The sequence below is a fragment of the Passer domesticus genome, chromosome 1 (genome assembly GCF_036417665.1).
Source record: "Passer domesticus isolate bPasDom1 chromosome 1, bPasDom1.hap1, whole genome shotgun sequence".
Lineage (NCBI taxonomy): Eukaryota > Metazoa > Chordata > Aves > Passeriformes > Passeridae > Passer > Passer domesticus.
In genome coordinates, this window is record NC_087474.1 from 130252227 (window position 1) to 130274469 (window position 22243).

Consider the following 22243-nt stretch of genomic DNA (forward strand, 5'->3'; position numbering starts at 1 on the left):
ACTTGGCTGATGAAAAAAAACATACAGAAAAGTCAGTTTTTGGCTTTAGTGAACTTGGGACATTTACTCATAGTACTAGCTGGACATGAATTAAGGAAACTTAAAAAACATTTCCTAAAATGTGGATGCTGAGGAATTTTTATTAAAGGGTTCACAGACTTTGTTGTGTCTTGATTTCTGCATAGAGGACTGTCTGATCTAAAAATTTTGCATAAAGTGATTTTGAAACCAAACCTGAAACACAGGTTGGGAGAACCTTTGTGTAAGTTTACAGCTTTTTAACTGAAGAAATCTATTCAAGTTGTACGTAAATGTCAAGAGTGTCAGCTGTCTATGGATTCCCAGTGGATTTGAAACAGAAAAATAGCATCAGCTTTTTTTGCATGTATTGATAGATATGTTCAGGACAATGCATGACCCTTTACTTCATATGGCAGAGATGTAACCAAGGTACTCACATTAACAGTGTCTTCTGTGTGGCAATTGCTTTTGAAGTATGTTTTGAATTTGGTTTAAAAGCCAGATAACCCAGATTCCTGTGAATACACAAGGGAGGGTTTATTTCCTGCAATTTCTGCAGTCATACAAAGGGCAAGATTTAGAAACATAAATATTTGGAAGTTACAAAGATTACTCATACAGTGCAATATTCTGTTTAGAAATATATATAAATACTGTATGAAATACTGTACAGTCACACTTCTGTGGCTTAAGGGTTTTTATAGCATCTGTGGAACTCTAGGGAATTATACAAGGAGTGAAAAGCCTGAAGATTTTTGTTTCATTCAGTGCATAATATGTATCTTAGAGAGCTTTAGATATACAAATGACAGCACACTTTAACACTCAGAAAATTGCATATGATTTTTAAAAACCATGCATTGTGAATATAGGAAAAGAAGCCATGCTGTCAGTCTTAGCTTTAGCCTGCCTTTGCTGTCAGAAGTAAATGATGGAGATAGTATTTTATATATGGTCGTTATTTTTATTATTGATATTATTCTTAGTAAAGCAGAAGTCCTTGACATGACAAGTGAAAATACAATATAATGTGATTCCTGCTCCATGTTAGCATGGGATGATAATGTGACACCTGGAATTTGCCATCGGCTGTTCAATGATCTGTGCTGTCTTGTTCATCTTAGCCTGTTTGCTGGGAGACAGATTCCTACATCATTAAACCATCACACCATTTTGTAAAAGTGCTAATAATGAGTGTTAAATATTCAGAAGCGAGCAAAGCACCCCAGTCAGACTAGCTTGGTATGGTAAGGCACAGGAAAATAGAAGAGACGAAAGGCAGAAAGTCAAGAACATGCAACCAAAATGGCCATGAAGCTCCTGTGTGTTACTATCTGCATCAATTACTGCAGTAATAACCCCAGTTATTCAATTCAATATCTGCCCCCAGTGCTCTATCCAATATTGGTTTTGTCTTTGCTAGCAATGGCGTTAGTCTCTGAGGGTTGGCAGCACAGTTGGTTACAAATTGAGATTCGCTGGCCAAACAACACTTTGTCTTAGTAGGCACAGAAAAGACTTCAGTTGCCAATATCAGTAACTCTTGGGCTTTTAAATCTCCAATTTTATTTTAAACCATAAGCATTTATAACAATATCAGCAATAATGTTGAAATTTAATGTGGTCTGGTTATGCAGTTTAAAAAATGTTATTTTATGTGCTTGCAGTTATTTCTGAATGAATGACTTTTTATTACAATATCCATATTAAGAGTATGAACTTAAAATAAATGCAAGAACTTGCCTTTAGATTTGCTCACATATCTGCAAGCTGAGAAATTCATAAGACTTTGTGGAAGTACTTATTATTTTTAGGATCCTCAAGAAATTAGAAGTGCTAGGAGGTAGTAGGACTTCCAAACAGCCTACACAGTTTGAAAAACAAGTACTTCAGCGGCTTAATTATTCACTTAGGCTTGTTTATATGCAATGTAAATAGCAATCTGGCTCTGACTTCTTATAAATTGCTGCTACTGTACATCTCAAAGATAAATTGAAAACAGTTGCTAAATAAATCTCCCTGTAGTCAGTTCAATTTTCATTCCATATTTATCTGTTAAAATCCATCTGTTTCTTATTGGTGGTTGTTTGCCTACTGAAGATCATGTCCTCTGAATAAGTATTTCTTTCATTGTGTCAGAACAACTCCAAGACCTTTGAGGCTGCAGGCTGCACTGAACACAGAAACAGAGCAATCATTTTATGCAAAAGGACTTAGTCTCAGATTTTGGATTTAGCTCGGTTTGTACACAAAGAAGAGCATTGTATGAATTGATTTAGTACTTACTGTACAGGAGGTGATAGTCCTACTCTAGCACAGCTATAAAACTGAGCCAAGGAATAATTTTGTGAAATTCTCTGAGCCCTTCTCTCTTATCCAATAAGAGCTGCAGGATAAGGCAGATCAGTTTGCCTTTTTAAATAACAGGAATAGCTAGACAGATGGGTTAGGTGGCTTATTAATAAAGGCATGCCCTTCTGCCAGTGATTGAGGGTTTATGCATGTTACACCAAACATGTTCAGTGATGTGCAGATGGTGCAGATGCTGTGATTTTTTTTGCTTGGCACTAATATTAAAAGGATTTAAATTTGAACACTTCTGGTAGCTTTTAAAGCATTTTAAAGCAGTTTTCTAAAGTAACAAGGCAATTAGTTTCTAACTTGTTATTGTTTTGTAATATGTAAAGATTTGTCCTGGAAATAAGGAATTCATACCTTGACTGAGATGCACTGTTGCATCTACAACACAATAAAAGTATTGTTCTTCCTTTTCTGCTAATGCTTCAGTTCAGTTTGTAGTTTTAATTACAAGTCCTGGAGAAGTACAGTGCAATCAAAACGCCTAAATATAATTGAGGAAAATCATCATCTCAACCAAAGTCGCTCAGAAGACATTAAGCTCTTATTTATCTCATCAGTACAGCACCCAAACAGTAACTCAGAACCACTCCTATAAAAATGTCAGTCTATGGCCCCTGAGAAGGCTGAGATTCCAACCCAGCTTCTGATTTAACATAAGTCAAAGGCACGGAAAAAGTTTTAACAGGAAATGTGAGACAAATTTGCAGTAAAAGCTAGAATAGTTGAGATATTAGAGAATATGAGAAATGCCTCTTAAGGAAGGCAGGGCACTTTGATGTATTAGGAGATGAACCTATGTGCTTGTATTACACGATCCATGCGTAAAACTAGTAGATGCTATTACAGAACAGAGTAAATATTAATAAAGATTGATCTCAATATCTTAAAATTGTGTTTACTATCTCAGACCAAATAACCTTTAAGCAACATCTGAAAGCTCATTATGTTGTTTTTTTTGGTTTGTAAAGTTAGGCAAATACTGAGGTTGGGGGGCTGGGAATGAGAATTTTTCTGGAGTTTGACTGGAGGGGGTAAGAATTTGATCAAGTATACTGGTGCACAAAAATCGGATGCAAATTTTCTAGTTCACTCACAAGTACTCAAACTCTCAGAAAACAGTTTTCCTGTGAGCTTTATTCTTTCTGCCAACAAAACACTTAAATGGGTATCCATTTGAGTTACATTCCCTTGTTTTGTAGGACTGGCAGAAGAAATTGATTTGTAATTAGTTTTTAAATATATAGGTCTGAAGTTATTTAGTGATAGCTATATGATGAAATAAGAAATATGCCTTGTATTTCAGAAATACTTCTTTATGCCTTGAAACTGCTTATAATACAGAGCTACAGCTCTCAGTGTTCTCTGATGAAATAAAGACTTATGGATCTTCCACCTTTAAGAACTATTCTAAGAGTCAGGAGGTGATGGATGTGGAAGATGGTGTGGGGGAGTTGTTTGTTTTGTAATTTTGCCATAATTGGTTTCCCAAATTGGTTAGATTAGTTAGCAAGTACATCTTCCTGTCTTCTAAACAGAGTGATCTCCTAAATTCTAGAGTTAGATATTTAATTATTTAAATTTATAGATGTAAAAGTGCCAAACTGTAATTTATTTTAAATAATTTACAAAAACTTAAAACTGAATTTATATTCCTGTAGTCTGTTCAATTTAAGACTCTTGTCTTTGCTTGTTGTTTCCAATCTTTTCGTTCATCGTGTGTCTCTGCCAGTTTGGCCAGTAATACTCTCCTGATATATATATTTCTAGGCAGCAGTGTGTTAGGAGTGAAAATCCAGAGAATATGTATCTATAAAATGTTGTAAAAGTTGTAATAATGTGTGGGTTATCCTCACAGTACAAGGAAAGTAATCTGCTTGTGTGGAATGCAGGGTTTTTTTCCCCAAAGCCAGTGTAAAGGAAATACCATCTTTCAACCTACTGCCTAACTGATATGTGTTGTTATTCAGTAAAACTTCTGGGGTTGACCCCGGAGTTACAAAAAGTGTCTGCACAGTTGAAGTTGCTACCCAACTCTCATAACTCATGCCTAGTGACAGAAGTGACTGTGAAACAGAGGCAGTGCCTCTCCTCCCACCTAACCCAGCTGCTTTGTGTCTCAGCAAGAGCACAAATGCCTCTTTTCCTTCCTAGTCAAAGGTGTGAGTTTCAAAAGAAGAGAAAATCTTGAGAGGAAGTCTGTGGTGCTATCACTCTGCACAGCAGGGCTAGAGGGATGGCAGACTCCTTGCAGGGCTCTGTCACTGGAAACGCTCATGTGAAATCGCAGAGAGAGGAAGAGAGAGAGGGAGGGAGGGAAGGAGTCCTGCCATAGCAGGAGCATGTACAAGGAAGCATGATAACAAAGACATCTTCAGCATTGTAATAATAATGACAACAGACTGTTTTTGAGCTCCAGGAAATTTAGCAAAAAAGTATTATGAAGCGATCAAGCTCTATATTACTAGATATAATGGTGCAAAATTCATAAATGAGAGGCTGGATTTTCTTCTTAGTTAAACTGGTGTAAGTAATTTGACAGAATAATCACACCAATATCTGTGATGATCCTCAAAAACTTGAATAAGCGTAGCTTTTATTTCAATAATAATAATAATAATAATTCAGCTGTTAGCCAAAATTTTATGATGATGTAATGATTTTTTATCTTGGTATTTCAGATGTTTTTAGTGGAAAAAGGGTAAACATTGTCTCTTTTGAATGATGTCTTATGTTGGTATTAGGTGCTTTAACATAGAGACCTTTATAGCTAATCCACTTCACTGGGACTTTTATTGCTCATGATCATGGAATTACAGAATGGCTGAGGTGGGAAGCTACCTCTTGAGATCATTGAGTTCAGCCCCCCTGCTCTAGCAGGGCCACCTAGAGCTGGTTGCCCAGACAGTTTTGGATGTCCCCAGGGACACCACATCCTCCCTGGACACCCTGTGCCAGGGCTCAGTCATCCTCATAGTCAAAATTCATTTACTGATGTTCAGAGGAAACCTCTTGTGTTTCAGTGTGTGCCCATTAACTCTGATCCTGCCACAGGCACCACTGAAAATAGCCTGGCTCCGTCCTCTTTTCATCCTCCCTTCGGGTATTTATGGACCTTGGCAAGATCCTGCCGAGCCTTCTCTTCTCCAGGCAGAACAGGCCCAGGTCTCTCAGCCTTTCCTCATTGGAGAGAAGCTCCAGTGCCTTAATTATCTGTGTGGCCTCTTGTTGGACTTTCTTTAGGCACACTGGTGGCTCATGTCCCATTGGTGTCCACCAGAGCCCCCAGGTTCTTTTCTTCAAAGCTGCTTTCCAACTGGGTGTTCCCCAGTATACAGTGGTGCTCAGAGTTGTTCCACTTCAGTTGTAGGACTATGACATATGACCTGGCACTTTAGCCACTCCTCCCAGTTTGTGTCATCAGCAAAGTCCCTGAGAATAGGCTGTCCCCCTTCATCTAGACTGTTAATGAAGATGTTGAGCAGGCTTGGACCCAGTACAGGTGCCTGGAGAACACTGGCCTCCAATGAGACTTTGTGCCACTGATCATGACTCTGGGTGCTGCTATTCATCCAGTTTTTAATCTACCTCACTCTCTGCTCATCAAGGCCATAACTCATTAATCTTCTCTGCAAGGGTCTTAAGGGAAAGAGTTGATCTATTGACAGAAAGGATCATCTTTATGCCTTGCCTCTAGTGCTTTTTACTAGTCTGTGATTAATCTTCTCAACCAGTGGCTGCAGGATCAGGAAGTTTAATGCAGGGATTAGTAGGGATTAGTTGATGCTTTTCATTCTTTAGGTGGGGGCAGTCTACAGGCACTGGCAAACACTATTCTTAATGTTATACATATTATATATATATATATTTATACACACACATGCAGTCATATTTTCATATTATTTTCAAAAAATAACAAAAAATAACCTTTTCAGTCTTATCATATGACTCTTCAAGCTGGATGTATGTCTGTGACCTTCATTTAGCTCTAAACAGTGTCCCGAATTTCCACTGTCAGGAGCTCAAAATACCCACCTCAGAACGTGTCCTTTACAAAATGGAACAGTAGGCTGAAAGTGATGACCAGTTTTGCTATTTCAGGTGACTGTTACTCAGTCTTGTAATCACTGACAGACATATTCAAATTTAAAGCATTGTGTCAATCTATTCATGCCTATTTGCATAAACTAAAGGCACAACTCAGAAAATAATGTAAAGGTGGGAAGTGTTGCAGTGCCATGAGATAAGACAAAACTCTGTAAAAAGCAAATGTTTTTTTCTACATTATATAAATAAACAAAGCAGAGAGATTAGAGTGTGATGAATGAACTGATTTAAAACAAAAAACTATTTGTCTGATTTCAACAGAGCTGCTCTATGGGGGGCAGAGGAAGTGAAGTACATTGGTTTAGAAATGTTTGGGGAAGTAGCATGAATTATTGAACATTCAAAACAGTATGAAATTATTACAGAGGGAAAAAATACTAACAAAGAAGTGAACAAGTTTTTTTGAAATGCTTTGCTTCTTTATCACATAAGAATGATGGACTCTGGTTTTACTTCAGACAACCTGAGTTGTGTTTATAATTCCAGGTGGAGGCTTAATCTTAGATCTCGCTCCTTTCTCTCCACTACACACATTTCCTCAACAGTCTTATCCCTGCATGTCTTTTTGGGGTGCTTTGCTGTGATCCAGCTGGGTGTATCTCTCTGTATGCCAGCTTTTTTGCACAGCAAGCTGACTAATCTTGTTACCTTCTACTACTGTGAATAAGAATAGTGCACAGAGACACAGGAAGATGTTCTTCCAAGCAAGGTATGGTTTACTTCAACCAAAGGAATGAAACAGGAATGGTCTCATTGCTAGAGGCCTTTCTGCCCCAGATAAGCCTTGAGCTTTCCCTCTCTTCTCTATGTGGCCTGGTCTCAAACTTGGTATGTCAAGTTTGGAGATGAAGTTACAGTTCTTTTGGCTTTCAGACAACCTTTGTGCTTGACACAGCTGACAGCTCCCTTGATCTCATTATGCCAGGGCATAAATGCCCTGGCATAATGAACAGGATTTATTGGTTTAAAGGACACAGATTTAGTAAAAAAAAAATCTGCTAACTTTACTGTCATGTGGAAGAATCAACTGCCTGTAATGGCCCATTGTCCCAGTTGTCTTTGAGCTGCATAGCTGAAACTCTTCTAGCCCCGAAGCTTTTTCTTCATTTTCCACTTTGGCAAACAATCTTAGACAAGAACAACACCAACAACATTTTTTCACTGTGACTTTTAAAAGCTCAAGCCAAACTTTCAGCTGGTGTCAATCAGGCCAGTGATCTTGACTTCAAGGAAAATTTGCTAATTTACATGAGCTGATAGTATAGTTTATCATTCTAAAGCTACAATCTTCAAAAACTCACATAAAGTAAACATTTGCAAAGCTTTTTAAAAGGACACCTAAATTGCTTTCATAGTCTGTCACCTCCATAAACTTATACAACAGAGCATGCATGATTTCCTGTTCCCAGGCTCATTTCCTGGTCAACGACACAAAATGGTAATGCAGGGAAACAGACAAAACTCTTTTTAAATTGATGGTGTTTTTAAAAAGTTACTGCTTTTGAAATAAATGTTTCATAAATGTTGGTTATACAATGGAGTATTTCTCTTTCAAAGTGAAGGTTTCAGGAAGTAAAGCAGGAGAGAATTGGATTTGCTGCATGGATGGGACAGAAACTCTAGCTTGCACCCTGAAGTAATTTTACTGTCATTAAATTTCTTTGACTGAGAGAGAGGCTCTCTTGGCAACCCTGCAGAGCCCCCAGCACACAACCTATTTATGCAAGCTGAACTCAGAGCCAGAGTTTAAACTAAGCACAGTGAAAATAATGGTAATGTAAAAAGCCAGGTGTTTGGAGCAGTCTCATACAAACTAATAGTTATTTGTTTTTATAGGTGTGTCCTGGTGAGCCAGTTCTAGATGATATTTTGTCAGACCCCAAAATGTGCCATATCCCAGGGGAGTGGTCTGATTTTTTTTTCTCTGCATCTAGTGAATATTTAGGGGAACTCAATAAGAAGCTCTGTAAATTAATTTTGTCGATTAAATCTTTGCTGTTATTTGGTGGAATATAGATTACATCCTATGAATATGTATAGTATTGCAGAACCCAAACCTGCTCCTTAGCATTGCTTCAGGAACACTCAGAGGGAAAAATACATACCCCTCATGTTCTCCATTAATCAGGGCAAAAAAATCGAATTATACAAATGGTCCTAATTGAATCTGAATGAAGTAACAATGGTGGGCTTTTATTTAATATGTACATATACGGGTACTCATATATGTTTGTTGGCACCTAACCTGTACATTTATAGATAAATTTTCTAAAAAATCTGATTTCTGGAGTACAGGGTTAGAAACTACATGTAGGTACATAAAATCAGAGTAAAACAATACTTAATTCACCTAGTCCTTTGAAAAATCTATCCCTGCAGAAGGCACTTGTAGATAAGATCAGAGGTATTTTGAAAATGTAATAATTTTAGTAGATGATTCTGGGGAAAAATAGCTACTAAATCCTGAATATATTTAAACTACATTATGAAACAATGTAATAGTCATATTTTTTCTTGTTTGTTTCCATTAGCCTTTTAGAAAACCGGTGTATGTGTGTGTAAATATGCAGAAAATATTAAGGAGTAGGGAAAGGAAGACAATAAGAGAAAAAGAGAAAAAAAGGAAATATCTCTTTTATAGGTTGGTAGAAATATTTCTATATTAAAATAGGTGTGATAATTTTTGCATTCTGTCAGAATGGATAAGCAGCTCCATTTTCTAACCAGATAGTAAGTAAAACGTGCTAACAATTGGCCTGGCATTTACTTGTTTGAAATCAAACTGTTTGAACACTGGGAAAATACCATACTATCATCTGTGAGATGGTTGTTAAATTTCAGTATTAAACTTTTTACATGGAATACCATAATGCATATAAGTACAATAACATTTCACAGAATCACAGAAGGCTGAGCTGAGAAGGAATCTCTGCAGGTGTTCTGGTCCCCTGCTGAAGCAGGGCCATCTAGAACTCATTGCCCAGGACCATGACAGCTTTTGAATATTTCCAAGGATGGAGGTGCCACAACCTCTGAGGGCAACCTGTGCCACTGCTCCATCATTTAATGCAGATATATGATGGAAAACAATGTATGCTCTATACCACCATTTTCAAGGGCGAAACCAAAAATTGTCCTGCTTGAGAAATATGTAGGAGCTTATGATCAGTTTTGAAATAAAATTTTCTTATTTCCTTTTCCATTACTGACTATACTCCCATGCCAACATTTGCTTTCTCTAAAATGTCATCACTCACACAGTCATTTGTCCACATATTATTGTTAAACATCCTCTGTATTTGCAGGGTCCTGAAGGGGTAGTTTAAATTGCAGATGATTATTTCTATCCCCAGAGGCAGTGTTTCCTTTCTATTTGAATGTATAAGCAATCCAATATAATTTTGGTTTTGTTGTTGCCAGACTCAGTAAAAATAAAATCAGAACTATAAAGTTTGTATGCACAGCAAAAACAGATGTATTAATATGAGATAAAAGTGAATAGGCAAATTTGAATGAAGGCAAAATAATTTGTCAATGGTGTAAGATGAGGATGTTTGAGAGGCAAAAAAAGTGTGCTAGGCTTTATAATAATCTTTTTAAACTGCTTAAATTTTATACAGAATAAAAGTCTACAGCTCCTGCATAAACTACTACTTGCTATTGAAGAAGAAAATTTATTGAAATGAAAATTGACATTTGACTGGAACTTGGCTGGGCAAAGTTTTGTGGGCTACAACAAACTACTTATCTTGATATATTTGACTTACTAGTATCTTAATGTATTTCTCCCACTCTTATCTGAGAATAAGATTTCTGAATTTGGCATAATTAAAATTAACTTCAATAACTTCAAAAACAATACCTTTAAAGAAGCTTGGGCAGGGATAATATGTCCATCAGGTGTGTCATTTGAAGACACACCTTCCCTTATACGAGCATAATTCCTCCAGTTAGGAAAGGATCACACATTGGTGGTGGGTCAAAAGACTGCCAATGGTGTTCACCACTGCCTTTTATCCAACCACCTGGAAATCATCCATTTCTGGACTTTCAGACTGTTGGCCACCCATGAGCAAGAAGATCCCTTGATCCCGGTCAAGGTGAGGGCAGCAGGGGCTCAGTAAAAGTAAGTGCTTTGCTTTTGGAGATCGAATTTTCCCATTCTATCTGCTACAACTTCTACAGGATATAATTTTCCAACAGAATCCCTTGAAAAGTGCTTTAGTTCTGAAACTGAACCAAGTCTGTTATTAATACTTACCTTCTATCTTCTTGTATGTACTTCATGCAAGACTAGGAAACTTGTTCCATACATAAATCTACACTTCCTTCCTTTCTCTCTTCTTCATTCTATCTATACTCTAGCCCTCCTGTGACTTATAGCATTAAAGAAAAGGGAGTATATATGACAGAGTCAGGTTTTGCAGAATGCATTATGCTATGAGAGATGCAGTCACTTATTGGAATGTAAAAATATTAAGTATTCAACCAGGCCCTTCTTCAAGACAACCAGTTTCAATGCCATATTCATGTAGCAGAAGAGTTGGAGTTTTTTAAATGCTTGTTGCATTCTCACTGAATGTAAAGTTTCTCAAAAACTTTTTATGTTCTGGTCCTTAATTCCCCTCTAATACTGATGAAACTTCAGTAAATAAATAAAACAAACCATCAAATTGCACTGAAGTGGTAAAGTAACTGGGAAACAGATTAGACACTACTACTAGTATTTCTTTTCCCCTCTTGGTACTTTAACCCATAAGGTGTGAGAGTATGCATTGAGCAGGCATTCAGTTGTGTTCAGCTCTATTGCTTTGCACTTGTGAACAAGCCAGATACTGGAAAATCATTAAAATTCCTCTCAGATCCATAGGCCTTTACAGATATGGGGCTGTACACTAAGCATTTAACACGGTCTTCGGGAAAGAAGAGTCAATAATATTGCCATGTACATTCATTTTGTTGTAGTAGAATTGGCTATCACCCATGTCCTGGGTTGACTATATGATGCTTTTATCCCCAGTCGTCTTGTTCTGTTTATACCAAATAATAAGTTTTACACCTTTAAGACTCTCTTCCAGACAGTGAAGAGGGGAGGGAAGAAGCGCGCAGTTTGTTTTCAGACTGCTCTCACTCCTCCACCTTCCTGCTCCTGGACTGTGTTGTCTGCGGATGGACAGACAGCCAGACAGAGCTCCTTTTTCCCTTTTTTTCTGCTTTTAGTTAATTTTAGCTAGCTGAGGCAAAGAAGTTCCCTGGACTGTGATTTTTTCCTTTTTTCTTGGACCTGTTCAAGCCTGCTCTGGACCGAACACCCAGAAGAGCACCGGCAGCTCCACCTGTGGCCCCCCTGGCCGGGCCTGGGCTGCGGCGTTTCCAGCACCAGAGAGACTGATCAAAGACTGAGTGAGCCGAGCTGCAACCCGGGGAGGGGACTGTTCTGAGTTTACTTTCTTTGGAGCAGTGAGAAGTTTTATTGTTTAATATTGTTTGGGTTCTATTGTTTAATAAACAGGTTTCTTTCCACTTTTTTTCTCCAAGGAGATATTTTCTCCCAAACCGGTTAGAGGGGGGAGGGGCAATTGAATCTGCTTTTGTAGAGAAGCCCCTTTGGGGGTTATCTCCCAAACTTGCCCTAAACCAGGACAACCCATGAAACACATAATTATGAACTATTTTTCATAAGCAAGTCTCCTTGCAGCCCAGCAAATAAGGATACTTACTGGCTACTGTGCTCAGTGCCTGTTTCTGAGATCTTTTGGAGACAAATGTCAAGCATGCAATACCTTCTAGTAATACCTGTGTGTGCTGTAAGATTATTTAGAAATCATGAACAAGTTTCTTGTTTAACAGACAAGGTGTTCAGAGTTAGTTCATAGTACGACATTTACTGCCTTTAGTTCAAATATTTTTGAGTGGTCTGAGGTGGCAGTCACATTACTAATTTGGGCTTTTAAACAGTAATGTGAATACCTGGGGTGGGGGCAGTTGTGGCGAGTTGCTTCTCTTAGATTTTAGTTAGCACTAGTTAATGGAAAAGCACCAGCTGATATTTGCTTTTGAGCAAGACATTGACCTCACTTTAAACTCTTAAAGTAAGATACAGAAACTCACATTTTCTAAAAGAAATGTCAAAAATTATGTATTTGAATCCATACATGGGCAATTGAGTGATTTACTCAACATTCACTGCTTTTGAGCACTGGGGTTTTTTGTTAATTTAAATTTTTATGGGAACACAAATAAAAGTAAGCAAATCTAAATAAACATCTATTTTTCTTTGTTTTTTAAGATTTACGTTTGTTTTGTGTAGGTTGTGTTTAACTCCAGTAGACAGCTATAGCACCACACAGCCACTTACTCACTCCCCTGCAGTTAAATTAAAGACAGAATCCAAAAAGCAAAAGTGAGACAGCTTAAGGATTGAGATCAACACATTTTAGTACGGATAGCAGAAGCCACACAAGCAAGCAATCCAAAACAAAGAATTAATTCACTACTTTGATCTTCATCAGTTATGTTGATCACTTGGGACAGGAGAGGTGATGTGTTGTCCTAAAGTCATCGGGCAACAAAACCAGTTCTGGTCAGGCCACTGCTTCTCTTGCACTTCTTCACATGAGACACATTCTCCATGCCCACTATGTTCTGTCTACCAAAATAGAAAGCACAAAAATTTCACCAAAAAAACCCCAGAATTCCTGACCAGGAGACAGTAGTTCTTGACCACAATAGATTTCTTCTGTATCCATGCAAAAAGGGCAAATATACACTCTTAATCTCTAAAAACTCTTTTTCACACTCAGTGTTGATTATAGAAGAGTGATGACTGTTCAGAAACAGAGTGAATTGTTTAGATAATGCATAAATTGAGTTTTTATAAAAGGAATGTTCACAAAGGACACACCTATATTAGTGATAGAGTGCAGAGAAGGGTTATTTATGGTGTGAATTTTCCTTATAGCTCCACTTGTAGTCTTTCTATATACTCTGAAGGGTGTTACTGCAGCTCTGAAGATGCACATTTTGATGGAAAAAAGGTTGAAGCCATCTACCTATCTAAAATGCCCTGTTTCCAATGTGTGCATAAAGTTTTTAATAAATTTTCTCATTATTAATGTATGGTAAGAAATAGAACTGGGAACTGGCAGAAACTTCCCTGCAGGCAAAAATGTGATACAGACATTTGATTTGAAACTACAACAGATCACAATTCACAGATCACAGATCACTGTTGTCTGCACCATTTGCAAAGGGAAACATCCAAAGAGTACCAGAAAGGCACTTCTCAATTTGGCTCAACTGATCATGAGCTACTGGTACAAAGTTCCATCATATTGGACTGATATACTAAACCAAGTGACCACTTGCAAAGATAAAGTCAATTTCAGTATTAAGTCACCAATCAACAAGGCAGAAGGAGCAAAGGAGAGTATTCTCAAGATTCAAGATCAAAGGAGAGCATGCTCAGATTATTTCTTTTTGAGTGGCCAATTCTTTGTCGTGCTGTAAAACAGGACTCAGTTTCCCATTACTGCTGCTCTGAAAAGTATCGCAGAATACAGGAAAACAAACTCCAGGTATAAAGGCTTTAGGATTCAGAAAACTCCAGTTATTGTGAATGCTGCTATGTGAAAATCATTGAAGAATATGGAAGATACATTGTACTCATCCTCTTCCTATACTGTTTGCTGTGCTTTTAATCAGTTTTATAGAGCACCATATTTACATGTTTGTCTGTAAACTGGGAAACTTCCCCTTGGAAAGTGAAAGGCACTTACAAAGCATGCCAAAACATAAAATGCTTCTTAGTGAACTCTACTTCTCCCTGTAGGGAGAATCACAGAACTGGAGAATCATTAAAGTTGGAAAGACATCCAAGATCATCAAGTCCAACCCTTAATAAAAGAACAAATGACACAAACCAGAAGTTACTGATAGAAGATACTAATTGTATCTGTTAATGCTCAACTGGAAGATACTCAGATACAAAGAGCAGGGCATCATTACAGAACCTGTTTGAAACATAACAGAAATATAATTAATCAGGTGGAATTCACATTTCTTAGCTGCACAGAGGAGATGACTTTGAAAAATTGCTTATTTTGTGGATTTTGTGCAATTTTATCCAGAAACCACCCTTGAACACTAACCATCATTGTTTATGACTCACTCTTTGCCATGTAATTTTTAATAGCCTCTGTTCTTGTCAACAGCTTCATTTAGTAACTGCCTCATTACTTTTCAAATTACAGGAGAAAGTAATTCAATTTAATGAAAGCTACTATCACTTTGAAGTCAATATTGATGTAAAGCTGCAGGGGGAAAGTAGCTAAATTTAATAAAAGCAGCAGCTTCTAAATTAAGCTCTGTGGCATCTATGCTTTTAAATTGTGTTATGCTTATTGTAGATGTAAAATCAAATATATTTTTCAAGTACACACCTGGATGCCAGCTCTGGAATACAAAAATTCTGAACAAGGCACAGCAGTGCTGGTTTTTCTGGGTGAAGATTCTAGATGGGATTTAGTTCATCTATAAAGCTCATATTTTATAATTATATAATTACTAGTACAAAAGGCCAAGGTTGCCTGCAGGTGGAATTCACCCCTGTTTAGACACCAAGCATAAAGACTGCATTGCTTGCAGTACTGGTCTTCATAAGCAATACAATCATCTGTGGTCCTTTTATTGTCCCATGAACAAAGGTGAGCAGTGTGAGCAGAATTCACTTCATTGCAGTTATTGAACATTTTGATTAGAGAGGACAATCAAACCATGAAACTTTGACTTTGCCTCTTGCCCTTTTTATATTAATGAAATATATACTAAAACATAATTGAAATCTTATTCATTCCGTAAGAGGAATGAAAGCACTGTTATAAAAATCTCCCTCCATGAATCTACTTTGCCTCTTCACGTGCTGTGGCTAAGGTTAAAAGACATAACAAAAATTATTATTCAATACCTGACACTGGACAATTTTACAAAAGCAGTCTTTCACACTGTTTTATGTATTTCTTTGACTATAACTAAACAGATTCTAGGGTAAGAAAGAAAAGTTATAAGAAATATATTTTTAAAACTTAAGTTCCCTCTGTGAGACTTACATTCATTACTCCTCATACCTCTCAGCATAAATCCTTACCTAGTGATTCCTTGCATGCCTGCTCATGTGCCTTTGTATGAACAAAAAACCAGTTTTTATTTCAAAATATTTTTTTCTTCTTTTTGTGTGAAAGGCAAGAAAGAATTGTTTAGCCTATGTAATTTTATTTGCCTATTTCTGGAATTTTTATACTATCTATTCCCTTGGAGAGTGCCTCTGCCTCTTATTTTGTATTGCTGTATTGGTAAAGACTGAGAAGTTCTGTTCTTAAAACACAGCGGTTGTTTTCTTTTCTGTATTCTCTAAAGATGATTTAGTATACATTTTAAATGACTGTGTGGCAAAGTCAATGTATGTTTAGATTTGCATGAAATCACCTTTATTTACAAAAGTGTGACATCCAAAGACACTTACCTTGTATAATCTGTTCTTAGGCTGTGCTTAAGTATTTCACTGGTCTTAGACTAATTTGATTCAGTGATAAATGTTGACATAATTCTAAATAATCAATTCCTTTTGTGTATCTAAAGGAATACATATTCTCTATACAGAGGTATAATGATATTGCCATAAATTTCATTCTTAAATAGTTTTCTGTGAGGAATATTTATATAGCAAATTGTTCACTAGTTTAAATCACATAATAAAAAAATACTGCAATAAAAAAAGTGTTTAAGGATCTGGTGAATGACACAGATATAATTCTTTTCATATTAGAACTGGCTCCACATACATGTAATAGAGATATAGTGCAGAGAGTTGTAGTTAATTATTAACTTTTTAAACAGGTTCTCCTTTACGTTTTAATTGTCTTAAAAGAGTTTCTTATTATTATTGGCATAAAATAATTACAAAAACCCCAAAACCAGCATTTCTAGCAAGCCGTACTTCTCCTACCATGTTTGTAGACATTCTCAGTATCCCCAGTAAGAGAAATAGTTACAACGTTTGTTTAATCTCTTTCAGCTACCCATACCTATTCATCTTTACATTATTGGCTTGAGATTGGAATTCATTTGATTTAGCCTCACACAAGGTATAGAATTTCTGTTGTCCAAGAAGATGTATTGGGCTGTATCATTTTATTTCTTTAGACACTCAGAATGAATATGTGGGGGAAAAAACCCAAATTTAACCTGACAAAATCTGGATCAATTTAGGAATGATATACATGAGTGTAACCAACTGAAGAGGCACCTGAACAACTGCAAATGTGCCTTCTTAGGACATCTTTACCTTTTGAATAAATGGTAAAGGGTAAATTAAATAAATACCTAAGATGTTCTAAGAACATCTCTAACTTTTGAATATGAAACTTTGCAGGACCAGACACACATAGGCAAGATGTTGAACCACGTTTGAATTCCAAAAGTTCCGTAAAGCAAAAAAGGGCTTAAGAGGTTTATGTAATGTTTGAAGTGTCCTTTACAATTGTCAATTACCAATTGCCTCTGCCATAAAACAGGAGTTTTCAATCAGTCATCAATACCAGTCACTTGGATATCCCCATTCCTGGAAGTGTTCAAGGCCAAATAATCATACCTGAGAATATCTGTAATGCTACCTAGGTTTTTGGGGTTTTTTTTGAGGGTAGGGAGGACAACTTTAAGATTAAGAGAAACCAAAAGGTTCTGCAGATTACATTATTAGAAATTTGTTCATATTACAGTGTGATGCAAATGGAGAGCAGAGCAGTTAGGAATAGAACCACATTTCCTGACTCCCAGTCTACTATACTATTCTCCAAATCTTGGCTAATTTTACATGCTAGGAAAGCTTGACACCTCTTGCCAGTCACATTTGATTAAGTTTCATATTGCCCACCCAGCAGTTCCAAGGACCAAAAAAGTGTTATGGTAGTGAAGGGTTTCATTTCAATCTATCATTTTCCTATGTTTAATCTTTCTGAAAATATTTTTGATTCTTTCTGTATAGCTAATACTGTTTGAGAGTTTTGTTAAAAATTTTGATTTTTTTTTTCCAGTTAATTCTTTTAGAATTTTTTTTATGTTTTCAAACATAAAATACCTTCTTTCACTTTTTTAATACCTTAGATGGCAGTTTTGCTATAGAGTTAAAGCAATGAAGTTGATTTTCAATGGATTCACTTATTTAATTTTCTATGGCAGGTGTGGCAAAGGTACATGACTGGGACTCTTCCCACTTCCTTTCTTGACCCAGAGCAGAGTAGTTCAGGCAGAAATTTTCCCAAATGGGTGATATGCCAAATATTTCTCCTCTTTGGAAGTATATGCTGGCAAATCTTGGCTTACTCTATACTGATATGTTCCTGCTTGTTTCACTGGAAAGATTTCCCTTTGTTCATGTAAAGGTGTTTGGCATATCCCACAAGACAGTGCTCTGCACTCTACCCAGGGTGTGACTGATTGCATTTTTTCCAGCTCCCTTATCCCAGAGCACCACTTTTTTGAAATGTGTCTCATTAAAAATATTCTATTAATTCCCCAGACCTACAGAATGGCATTTCTGCCATAAAGTGAGTTGCATTTAATTGTGGTGGAAGGAATTGGAATCAAATAGATTTGAGAAGCAAATTTGGCAGGGACAAAAGCTTCCCAAAGCTGGCATACCTCTGTCAAAATCTGAGGATGTAATGACACTTGAAATTACTCAGGAATGTTGAGATAGAAACCTTAGCTTTGTGTATTTATTCTCACACTAACAGAGGTGTCAGTTTCAGGACTTACTAAACTTTAGTTTTAATAATTTTCAGTATTATTTCCTAAATTTTAAAACCAAAATAGGACTCTTTGTTAGCTTTCTCTTACTTATTTTTGCCTTTTCCTAAGTAATAGTAGAATCAAAAGCCAGTGAAATAGAAAACGGCTTCATCAGTGAACCAAGCAGTATTGTTATTCAATACAGCATTTAAAAATTGTCTGTTGTTCCTTCTATGCAATAAGTTCTTCATTGAAAGAAAGAAAGATAGTCTGGATGATATTTGAAACAATTAGAATTCTTACTATTATCTCAGTTGATTTGGTTTGGCAACTAGCAGATTTAAAACAACTGAAGACTGCCTTTGCTTTTCACATCTGTATATGCAGGGAGAACCAATGGTGCCATTTGAAACCACTGTTTGTCTTCTTCAGTCATCTAGCAAATTTCCTTCTAAACTGGGTTGATATGGTGGCTTCAGTCTATCCCATTGTCTGTATTTTTCCATTCAGGATCTCCTCTAATTTATGACACCATTTAATAACCAGTCTCTGTTATGAACAATAATCTTACTGTGAGCTGCCAACTGTGTACAAAATCTTACACAAGCTGTGGGCTGTTATCACTACATAGCTACATGCCTCCCATTAATCGTTCTATTCCCATTCAGGGAATAATCACCAATAATAAAATATTGTACCTTTTAGACCAGAAGACTACCAATGGTTTTTACTGCTTAATTTCTTGATCACTTTATCCTGCCAGATGTGTGAAAGTATTTACTAGACAAAAATGCTGGACTAAAACTGTGTACTCCATCAGGTTTAGATGGGTGGGGTGGATTATGCCACCAAAGATCTTGTGCTTATGCTTAAAGTGTTTACCACTTCCAGCTTAGGGAAACAGGGCCAAACACAGCAATTCTATAATTTAAAGAAATTGCAAAGTCAATAAAATTACGATGGTTTATAACCTCTGAATATATGACATAATTTGTCTCATTAGAAGAATCAGGGCACATTTAGATCAGTGTTGCTTTCTGCCACATTATATACTATTATAGATTATATATAATATATCATATATAATATTTTATGTACAATTATATACATAAAATATTTGATTTTTTGATATGTATATACAATTATATACATATAATTTTCAAGTAAATATTAAGAAAAAAAATCAAAGTTAGAAACTAAGCCAAAGCTAGAAACTCAATGATAGTTGAAAAAATATGGAGGCTCTCTTGAGAAAAATATTTTTTTGTGGTGAATGGTTGCAGGTTGTTTTCATATCCAGACCTGTCCAGCAGAACTTGAAGAGCTGGAAAAAGCAGGGAATTCACTATTTTCATGAAGAAAGACATGAAACAACAATTGGATTCTCTATCATTCTGTTTCTCCTTACTTTGAAGGAAGACCTCAGGCTTTGTGTTTTAGGCACAAACCAGATAATCCTTTTACTAATTATGAATTGGATTAAATTAAACTGACGTGAATTTGGGTGTCTATATGAAAAGTTCTGCATACCTGCCAGGTCCCACTAAGAGCAATAGAGAACTCATCAATATGTTTAATAAAGGCACAGAAGAGATGCAGTTGACCCCAAACGCACACCCACTGCCTTGTTCCCAAGGAGGAGGACTTAGGATACTTTGAGCTTCCTGACCATCCTGAAAAAGAGATGTAGAGTCTTCCATAACTCCTGTGTGTAATCTACCACTATTTTTATTGTAACATATTATATAAACTTTAGAAGTATTATATGCTTCTTATATACCAAACAGTTTATGCTAATAAATGGCTGTACTATTTTTGCAGGTGTAGCTGCTCTGGTCGTGGGCTCTAGCATTGCTCTTCCTAACAGTTGATAGGACATTTTAGATTATGTCTTGGCAAAATATTGGAAAAAAAATTGTCCAGAGGTTATTCCCAATGAGAAGTGAGAAGAGGTCATTTGAAAGGAAAGACATACAAATTTAGAAAACACAGGAAAGTATTTGTACTCAGGCTGAGTTGTGCAGCATGCCCTCAGTGCTAGAGAATTAAACATGGTTCCATATTTAGTTTACTAAGGAAAATGTTGCACTTGTGTCTTATGCTTTTGCAGTCAGATTTAGACTGTGGATGATGTAATGTTATTATAGAATCAATTTCAGAATAATTAGGCTGGAAAACAGACTGAAATCAAGTCCAACCTTGATGTCACCTTCTTCTAGTTGTTTCAGTTTATTAAGCGAAAAGCATTGAACTGACATGGAGGAAAATCCTCGTAATGTATCGGTACATCTATACTGCTGTCCAGAGGAAGGACCAGTCATCTACTAGAGGATTTTGGGATAAAAATTTATCCATGTGTACTGAAAACCGTTAATGTCCTTAAAGACAATTCTGTACTTCTGCCAGCTTCCATATGAAAAACCTGTCTAGCTTTCAGATGCTTTAAGATTTCTGAACTGCCATAAACAAGCATAAGAGGATAAGTTTCTAACTTTAAGTACCTGAAGATTTCTCTTTTTAAAATATAAGAAAAACAGTATATTGACATCAGCATTTGGTATCTTCTAGGCTTGAAAGTTTGAACATAAGAAAATTTCATCTAAGCCTTCCTTATGCTTTCTTTCACTTAAAGAAATTGAGTCATTATTATATATAACACAAAGAATTTACCTGGAGCAATTGCCAAGATCTAATTCTATGAAGTGCCTGCTGATTTTGAGTATAAGAAATCATCCTGACAGCAAACTACTCAAGACTTGGTGCAATGACATGTGTGTTTTAATTCAGATATTCTTCCACTTAGCTGTTTTCTCTGAATACTGGACCTATTCTTAATGTGTTTAGGGCCATCTGAAGAGAGCCTAGGAGTAGGCTTTTGCCAAGAAGACCCCTAGTGAATTATGGTATTTCTAAACAAGAAATCTAGCTAGGGACACAAGCATACTTTTTCACTGAAATAGTTTTAATTTTACTCTTTGTAAACAATTAAGACATTTAAGCATTTTAACCAAGGACTTCTATCAATCCCAGCTTCATTCTTCACACTCTATTGCTTGTGAATTATCACACAATCAAAATTTTAGCTAAGAATGCAGTAAATATAATATGGATTTTGGTTGTTTACTTGTATCTTCTTGCCTTAGATTAACCTTCACAGCCTTCATAAATTCACCATATAGATTAACGATATGAAGCAACTTTTCGGTTGCCATTTTGTAGGCATGGAATTCAGGGTACTGTGTTGTACTTCCAGTAGGAAATCTAGTTGGCATTTGGGAATATTTCATGACTGTCTCAGAGAAGCTGGCTTTCAGCAAACTTACACTAATCTCTTTTAGGTGCTTTTAATTATCTCTCTCCCAATATATTGGTTGAATGAGTAATTTTCAATAATATTTTAGTAGTTGTAGTGAAATATTACAATTCCTAGAACTAATTGAAATGTGCCCTGGGTCTGGGTAATCTTAAAAGAGTATAGGAATAAAGCTGAAACAAATAGAGTTTTAGTCAGTTCCTTTGAAATGTTCAAAAAAGGCAGACATCCTGAATGAAATTCCAGCATTACAAATAGAGAGATCATATCTAATTATTAATTCAATGAGTGAGTTAGGTGTATTACTGTCTGGAGCTGATCTGTGAAAAAAGTTTGTGTGTTTGCTGGAAGCTTTGTTTTGTAACCTGTGATGTAGTGCCAGGCCTTGGCACGGAAGTGTGGCCCTGCTGCAGGCATGCTGATGTGTTTGGATACCTATGAGAGCAGATAGTCCCAGACAGAGACAGCTCTAACTCTGTGAATACATTTTAATAAGGGTTTATTTCATATTAACTCTGGTCACTGACTTCAGCAATGAGAAGTATGTGTGTAATTCTGTGCCTGTTCTTCACTGTTTTGTCTTTATTTAAATAAATAAAATTCTCGCTGAAGTTTATAAATCTTCTACCTAAAGCAGGAAGATATAAATATACTTGT